Genomic DNA, 7,899 nt, shown 5'->3' with positions numbered 1-7,899 from the left:
GACATTTTGGAACCGTCAAGAATTTCGTTCTTTATGACATTTTTGAACCGTCAAGAAATTTATTGTTCATGACATTTCAGAACCGTCAAGCAATTTTCCATTTTTTTAATTGTAATTTATTTATATTATTGTTACTGTATTATGCTCCCATTGGTCCAAGAATTCAACTACATATAAACGACAAATATACATCAAATATAGTTTTAAAATTCAAACATAAATATGCACTAGAACAATTCCAAAACTTTAAACATATATTAACATTTTACCATATATGTATCAACATTTCGAAAACTTTACATATTTGTTCGATATTGTCATATACAAAACATTACTTCTATCAACCCAACTCAATGACCTTGAATGAAACTTGGCTCCAAATAAACTTGCATTCTGCATCCTCTACTACCTCCAATTCATGAGCTAAAATAAGTACCACCAACAGCAGAGCCAATCTATAAGAAGTAGATAACATCACAACAACAAAGTATGTTCAAAACTTATTGAGTCAAAGAAATCAACTAACAACTATTAAGAGTAAGCTGATCATACTACACAAATAAAATCACAGTTTCTATTCTCCAACAACCATAATGAATTTAATGCCTAGAGTTGCTTCCAGACCACCAGAATCATCAACATAGCTGATCATTAATACTTTACATTTTTTTTAATAGACAAAACGGTACCCGTCAGAAACTAACCACAAAAATAGTCCTTAATTCAAGACAAAGACAAATAAAATTTAAAATACCTTCGCAACATTATTGATATTTGCATCAGAAGGCAAGCAACTCTTAACCTCTTTTGTATATGCATTCGTGCATTGCATGTCTGCTTTTGTATATGCATTTCATTTGTAATTCAACATTAGAAAATCACCAACTCAAGTAAATGAACAATTCTACAACATAGTTCGTACTAATTTCTTGAGGCCCAAATTAAACATCAAAAGAAAAACAAGCTAAAGAAACATCCAAAGCAACAGAGCATAAACATCAAAGGAACTAAAAATACAAAACAGATAATTAAGAACCGAAGGTTGAAATTCATAATAATCAAAAGATCAAAAGGAAAAAAATTCCTTTAAATCACCTTTTTCTCTATTCACACATTTTATCAAACACCTTGTGCGCATCAGTGGTATATTCATCAACTTGCTTTATTTTAGTTTCTCTCTGTATACTAAATTGTGCAAGGTCTAAAATGGAGTGAAGGGTTTAACTGTAGGTAAGAATTTAGATTGCCCTGTCATGAAGGCTCGTATTGACATGTTTTATATTAGTTCCAACTTTATTATCCAAAAAAATATATTAGTTCCAACTTGTGATAGAACTCAATTATCACATAAAATATATTTTTATTAAATGATCCAAAAATGAAGATACAAGCAACTTCAATAGGCAGCCACCGGAAAACGGTTTGCAACTAACCAAGGACAAGAACTAAAGAACTTTAAAGAGTTGAATACAAAGTGTTCTCTAACTCTGTCATATACCCACAGAACTAAACGATTATATAAAGAGATACAAGACTGACACAAGAAGTACAAAGGAAGTCAGGAACTTCAAGACGAACCAAAGATATACATCAATTTGTTTTTAGGTTTCTACACTACTGTTGTCTACTGTATGATTCATGCATGATAGTTCTCTAGTGACCAGATTTGGACTTCTATGCTCTCGCTAAATTCAAATTTTTTTATATGCTAATTTTCTATTGGAAGTGTGGTTAGTTAGCATTTTAAATTAAAATGTGTAATCTACAAGTAATGACTTACGATTTTATGAACAACTTACGATTTTATGAACGACTTGCTGAACGTCGTTGTTGTCGTACTCTCCTTGTTTATTAACTCGAGCTTTCTTCCACATTTTAGCTCGATCAAAATCAACTTCATTTGAATCCTCCTTCTACATTCGAAAACATGGAAATGAAGAACTTAACCCATTATTGAAATTATAAACTTCAAAACTTAACCAAGAACATATACATCGATAAAGAAAAAAACAAATAAAAAGTACACTTTAGTGACAATGAAGGGCTAAAACAGCAAGTAGCAAGCATCTAAGATCTAAACAACAAGCATCTATATTAAACAGCAAGCATCTTTGTATGAAGGGCTAACAATAAGAGGGTTGTATGAAGATGATAGTAGAAGCCTGCGAGTATGTTTTATGTTATGCCTTTTTGCCAGACTTTTTATTTTGTTTTTTTATAGGTAACAATTATTGAAGAGTGACATGCTTTCTTTCTCAATCCTACAGCATTATAGGATTGAAATCCTTGGACTCAAGTAACAAAATATCTACATCTTTTCTGAAATCACAGCTCAATTCTATAGTTGTCCTTATCACTTCACCCAAATAAGACATATATTAACTCAACATTATAATATGCTTAAACATCCAAAATCAAAACACATAATTCAAGAACATAAAGCATTTACATCACGAATGATAGATATAACATAAGCAAAACACTCACAACGCTAACAATCAACAAACCGACTCTTCAAATAGTATTCCACTTACCTAAAACTTAGTTCAATACATAAATGATTATAAACACCATAAAATATTGGAACAGTCAATCTGATGGAATTTAATGGAATTTGCTGTCTTTTAGATTCTAAAATCTAATTTTCAATGTTTATTTGATCTACTTTGAGTACATTAATTTAATATAAAAATAGAGAGATGCATATCAAGTAAAATGTTTCTGACAATCTAAAAAGAAGAAGAAAAAAGAATAAAGTTTATTACAGCCTGAAATTGTCTCCCTCTATGGAATCGACCATTGTTAAAATCATATTCCTTCAAAAGTAAAAAAAGAAAAACAAAGGAAGCTGCACTATAAAGAGTGCTATTATAGGTCAAACTATGAGTGCAATTAAGGTTAAGATACAATTTACGGAGGGAATGACTAATTTCACTCTAATAAACAATTGAAAGTAAAAATTGCAGGCAACTCAAATCTTGAAATTACTCTTTTGTTTTATACTATATGCAATCACATACCAGTAAACGATGTTCGATTAGTCCTTTGTGCCCCTAATTTTGGAGCAGCTGCTTTACTTCCTCTTCCCCTACCAGCTGACAATGGCTTGGCTCGAGTCATAGGCGCACTTGATTTTACGTTTAATAATTTTGAGACAGTTCTTAGATCAAGGGCAGCTATGGAACCCCAAAGATCGTCTTCCTCTTTAGCTGGTCGAGCTGTACTTCTTGAACCTAAAAGAACTAAAATGTTTCCAATAGCCGCCAGTGAAAACTTATCATTATGCATCTTTAGTAGACCACTAAATGTTTCCAGCACTGCGCTCCAAATTTTATAAATATTGCAGAGAACTACAACATATATTCCTTTTATGCAATCTAACTTCACTCATAAAATTAGAAATCTTACATGTTGCTAAGCATGGAAATGAGGGCAGCTAGAAGAGACCTAGTGTATAGTTGATTCATGTTCAATCCTTGGAATGACAAAAGTTACATTGAAGATCAAGATATAAAACTAAAGGAAACCTTGACTGAACTTTGCTTATTTGAATTAGTCATAGCTGATTGAATTATATGTCTCGTTCACGCATCCATTGAAACTAAATCGAGCATATAGAAGTAACGTGAGCTTTAAATTATTTGTTCGTATCACTCAAATCAAAATGTGCTATTGGGATCAGAAAAGGAAGATTACTCTCCTTCCCTCTTCCCCACTCTACAACTCTCCTTCCTCCTTCAGTTCCTCAATATACATAGCCTCAAATAAAAAAAGCCTAAAAAATCGAACTACAATAAACAAAAAAAAATAACCAAAGAACAAAAATTATCTCGAATACATAAAAAAGCCAGCAATCTACATCCATTTCACCCCAAATAGACAAAATTTCAACAAACATGATTATACACAAACAATTAACACCTACATCGTGAAAACCTAACATTCATTCCTAAAAAAACCCCATTAATTAAAGAAAAATAAAAAAAGTCAGAGAAGATCTCGATGGAAGAAATAAAGACATAAATTCTCACAGAAGTCACCACCATTCCGGTAGCTGGAAAAGAAGAAACCAACAGAAGATGCGATTGATCATCAGAAATAACGATCGATTTGGGGGAAAAACGAAATTGAGAAAAATTGATGAAATACTTCAAATATCGAACCCTAGATTTTGCACAAAAGGATGCTACACGATGGCTCGAAACGACGGCGATGGAGCGACCTTGACCAAGCTGAAGAAGAACAACGCTCGGTGATGGAGCGACGTTCGACGGATGACGTTTGGAAGATGGAGCGACGTCGACGAGTTCACAGCGACAGATGCAAAGAAAGTAAAGAAAAAATTGGGGGAGGCGCGCGCGAGAAGTTTGGAAATTTTAAGAAAGTTTTGGGAATTTTGATCAATTTAGATTATGAAATATTTATATTAAAATAATATTTTTTATTTAGAAATTACTTAGTAATTCTTGACGTTTTTAAAACATCAAGAAATTTGGAAAATAACTTCCTCCGCCTTTTTCTAAAAATTCTTGATGTTTTAAAACGTCAAGAATTTAATAGATATAACTTGACGTTTTTAAAACGTCAAGAATTTAATCGGTATTTCTTGACGTTTTTAAAACGTCAAGTATAATTACATATTATTTGACGTTTGAAAAACGTCAAGAATGTCGATTTTATAAAAATTCACGATGTTTTAAAAACGTCAAGAATTTAGAAGTTAATCCTTGACAGTTTAAAACCGTCAAGAAAAAGTTCATATTTCTTGACGGTTTAAAACCGTCAAGAATTCTGAAAATTGCCTACCCTCCGCCTTTTCATCAAAATTCTTGACGGTTTTTCTATTAAACCACCCCTTTCTTGACTTTTTACCAAAAACCATCAAGAAAAAAAAAGCAACTGTCAAGAAAGCCCCTTTTTCTAGTAGTGTTAACTTGATCCTAATCATAAAAGGAAAACTCAGTATCTTAATTAATAAAAATAGCAATTGGCTAACATCCAAAAATTCTCCTAAAATAATTAACTTTATAAAAAAAACATTAAAAAAACATTAATTTAATGACCTATTTGTGATTAGAGGTATTGAAATGATGACTGAGGTCTATGCAATTTCTCCAAATGATTTGATAGAAGCAAAAATTTTGCATAAGAGGTTGTCTCATATAAGTTTTAAAGGGCTGAAAATCCTATATAAACAAGGCATTTTACCTCAAGGCATCAAAGATCGATTGTCATGTTGTGAGCATTGTGTGATGGTTAAGGCTCTTAGACATATTTTACCTAAAGGGATTCTTGACTACACTCATTCCAATCTTTGGGGGCAACCCCTACACCAAGCCTAAGTGGCTCAAGGCACCTATTTTCTCTTACTAGTGACTATTCTAGAAAAAAGTTGGGTCTATTTTCTTAAAACAAAAGACCAAGTAATAGAAAAGTTTAAAGATTGGAAGCTAATGATATAAAAGCAAACATCTAAAAAGTCACATACCTAAAGACAGATAATGGGTTTGAATTTTGTAATGATGAGGTTGATCAATTTTATAGCGAGAATGAGATCAATAGACATAAAACAGTAAGGTACACACATCAAGAGGATGAAGTAGCTAAGATACTAAATAGAACTATCATGACAAGAGTTAGATGCCTATTGTTTGATGCCATTCTAAATGAACAATATAGGGTTGAAGCTGATGCCTACAGTGTGTACACTTTAAATAGATGCGCACATACTTCTTTAGATTACCTAACACCTAAATGGTCTAAACATCCACCTAATCTAGATAACCAAAGGGTGTTTGGTTGTGTTAGTTACTTTCATCAAAATCAAGGGAAACTTAAGCCTAGGGCAGTAAAGTGCATGTTTGTAGGTTTTACAGATGGTATGAAGGATTTTAAAATGTGACATCCTATTGAAATAAAATTCATTATTAGTGAATGTGACCGTAGAAATTTATGCAAAAAAAGAATATGATCTAGAAGTTTCTAAGGTTCCTACCACTAGAATTGAGGTGGAGAATCCTAAAGACTCATCTAAAGAGACTAGTCCTCAAGTAGAGACAATAGAGGATGAAGAGGAAACAACAGGGGAGCATGTTGAAATTGTTGAAGCTCCACCTGATTTGAGCCAATACTCTTAGTTAGGGATAGATAGAGAAGGACGATTGTTCCACCAACTAGGTATATAGAAACTAACCATGTGAGCCTAGTTTTGAATGCTACTATGGTCCCATGTGAAAAAGAGCCAACTACATTTGAAAAAACAGTAAGCGTCCAGAAGTTAGAAGTTGGATAGAAGCTATGAATGAGGAAATGCAATCAATAAGTATGAATGACACATGGTTCTTAGCACCTCTTCTTAAAGGATGCAAGCCTCTAGCATCTAAATGGATCTACAAACTTTAAGAGGATGTTTCTAATGATTAAAAGCCTTGATATAAAGCTAGACTAGTGGTTAAGGGCTTTGCACGAAGAGAAGACATTGACTATACTGAAATATTCTCACCAGTGGTTAAACAAATCTCTATTAGACTTTTATTATTAGTGTTGCTCAGAAGAATCTAAGGGGTTTGAGATTAAAGAAAAAGATGATCTATTTTGTCTTATAAACAAGTCTATCTATGGATTTAAGCAGTCACTACAAGAAAATGGAGATATCCTAACGCATTTAAAGCGTCATGATAAGAAACATAAAAAAATAACACATATGCCGATGTCGTAAGGTATGTGTCGATAGATTCGATCTTTTCCGACGTTGCATTCGTGACGTCGAGAATGGCTAGCCAATGCCCATCGTTGTACACATTAAAGAAAAGAAAATAATTAGATAAAATTTTCTTTTCCCCGATGCCATTCATATACACGTTGGAACTTGTGTGACTAGTCCCGACGTGAACCTTTAACGCGTCAAGAAAAAGGAGATAATTAAATAATAATTTTATTTTTCTCGATGCGATGCATATATACATTGGGAATGGGTTGGCTATATCCAACGTGAACATTTATCGCATCGGGAGAAAATGAAACAGTTAAATAATAATTCCTTTTTTTCCCGACACCATGCAATGAATGTCAGAAGTAAACGTTATATTTCTGATACGTTACTAATGGCATCAGGAATATGAGGATATATTCTCGACTCGTTTCTAATGGGCAATGGTGTTGGGAATAGGAAGGTTCTCTTGATGTTTTCGTTGTTGGGAGTTCTCCTATCGAAATCTCTTTTAGATCTGTAAATCACATAATTGAAAGACAAAAGAAAATAGAGAGACTGAGAGACTGAGAAGAAAAAGCCAAAGCTCATCATCTTCCTTTGCCACTCACCATGGCTGCAGCTCATCGTCTTCTACCGTCGTCGTTGCTTTTCATTCCGGCAAGTGTTTTAGTTATTGTTTTGTTTTAGTTGTTGTTTAGTTAAAAATTTAGTTTTAGATTTAGATCCTGAATTAGTTTTAGGATTTAGATTTTGAAATAGTTTTAGGATTTAGATTTTGAAATGTTTTTTGGATTTAAATTTTGAAATAGTCTTAGAAATTAGACTTTGAAATGTTTAGGGTATAGGTTTTGAGTGAGGTTGTAATGATACTTAATTTAATAATGAATTGGGGGGGGGGGGGGGGGAGGGGCAATAATGAACAAGAGGGAGACCTTTAGTTTAACCTTATTTTTTAATTTGTTATTATATATTGTTTGTTGGAAGTGTTAGTTAGATTGAAGTAATTTGTGGTTGAAATTTGTTTTGGTTATCCTACAATTATGGTAGCCTTTAGTTTAAACTTAGTTTTTAATTTGAAAATGTTTTGTTTTCTTACATGACTCTTAATCCATTCGTACTTGTAGAAGTTGACATCACTCCCGAAACATGGAGTTGGAGAGATATGTACAGAAGAATGAAAAGATCCC

At 32.8% G+C, this 7,899-nt stretch overlaps 1 long non-coding RNA gene across 1 annotated transcript; it reads right to left on the bottom strand.

Moving 5' to 3' along the window:
- Window positions 1–236: 236 nt before the first annotated feature.
- On the bottom strand, window positions 237–2,223 carry LOC127151112 (uncharacterized). The gene is made up of 3 exons (XR_007823850.1): window positions 2,025–2,223; window positions 1,800–1,913; window positions 237–455 (listed from the first exon to the last, which is right to left on the bottom strand). It is a non-coding gene; the product is annotated as an uncharacterized LOC127151112 (long non-coding RNA).
- Window positions 2,224–7,899: the final 5,676 nt, after the last annotated feature.

The sequence above is a fragment of the Cucumis melo genome, chromosome 10, assembly GCF_025177605.1.
Source record: "Cucumis melo cultivar AY chromosome 10, USDA_Cmelo_AY_1.0, whole genome shotgun sequence".
NCBI classification, from domain to species: domain Eukaryota; kingdom Viridiplantae; phylum Streptophyta; class Magnoliopsida; order Cucurbitales; family Cucurbitaceae; genus Cucumis; species Cucumis melo.
The sequence above is the reverse complement of the archived record's forward strand: the minus strand, read 5'-3'. Positions and strand labels throughout refer to the sequence as shown.